Source organism: Eurytemora carolleeae, unplaced genomic scaffold, assembly GCF_000591075.1.
Source record: "Eurytemora carolleeae unplaced genomic scaffold, Eaff_2.0 scaffold37, whole genome shotgun sequence".
Lineage (NCBI taxonomy): Eukaryota > Metazoa > Arthropoda > Copepoda > Calanoida > Temoridae > Eurytemora > Eurytemora carolleeae.
In genome coordinates this window covers 99,310-100,370 of record NW_019396242.1, presented here as the reverse complement: position 1 = coordinate 100,370, position 1,061 = coordinate 99,310, and the positions used below count along the sequence as shown (strand labels likewise).

At 36.9% G+C, this 1,061-nt stretch overlaps 1 long non-coding RNA gene across 1 annotated transcript; it reads left to right on the top strand.

Annotated features, from left to right (window-relative positions):
* The first annotated feature begins 318 nt into the window (after positions 1-318).
* LOC111699143 (uncharacterized) lies at positions 319-855 on the top strand. Its single transcript, XR_002764691.1, has 2 exons — positions 319-533; positions 675-855. It is a non-coding gene; the product is annotated as an uncharacterized LOC111699143 (long non-coding RNA).
* Positions 856-1,061: the final 206 nt, after the last annotated feature.

Genomic DNA, 1,061 nt, shown 5'->3' with positions numbered 1-1,061 from the left:
ATATATGTTATAAATTATGCTATTTATCATATATATATATACATAGATACATTAGGGGGTTTGTATATTAGGGTGTTTGTATCCAATAAAGTCAAAACGTCTGAATCAATCAGACCCAATTTTTGTCTGTGGCTCACATGACCGTAGGGTGGTTTATGGCCGGTTGAAAAGTAAGTAAAGAGATTTTTTTGTCCCCAGGACATGATCGGGTTGTTACGATCAAATCTCGGAATTTTTTCTATTGCGAAAGTTTGGTGTGTCTGGGTTTTTATATTGATCTACCAGGGGTTGTAATCTGGCAGCACATTCATCCTGTTGTACAAGCTGTACATACATAGAAGAAATTGAACCAAATATTTCGGCCCCCTTCCTGTATTAGTAGAACCCTGGAGAAGGATGAATATACAGAAACCTGATTACGAAAATAAACATGTACTGTATGCACTGTACACTGTACTGCAGTATGCTCTGAGCCAGATTTAGGTCTCAGTTGACGAAAGTCTGCTGCTTGGTAAATCAGAATTAATATTCAGGTATATAATACACTAATTAAAGCCCATTTCACATAAATCGATATTACAAGATTACATTTTCTACTCTTGATATTTTCTATAGTTTCAGGGTTTACTATAAAGTACATGGCCAATCGTTGTTAATATTATTCTATTATTTAGAATCTCCGGTAGAGGCTGAGTGGGCGTTTCCTCTCTCCCCCTCCCCCCCCCTTCATACTTCATCTCTCTGCGTCCTGAGAGGTTGATGTATAGGAGCAATGACGACCTCGCCAACCCTCTTGGAAAGGTCAAAGTTGTTTTTATGTTATTTTACACTGAAATAAATTATTGTACAAATTTATTGCACAGCTGTATTTTCTCTACCAGTGAATGCACTGAATTATTCTGATTTATTAAAGAGGTTTTTTACGTATAGAAATGATTATCCTCTATAAACTAAATCTAGTCTGTACGACACATCCATCCACGCTTCATTCATTCTGAGAAGAGGGTTGACAAGATTCCAGCTGCCTAAGATTCTTCTTAGGCCTGAGAATATAGAGTGCA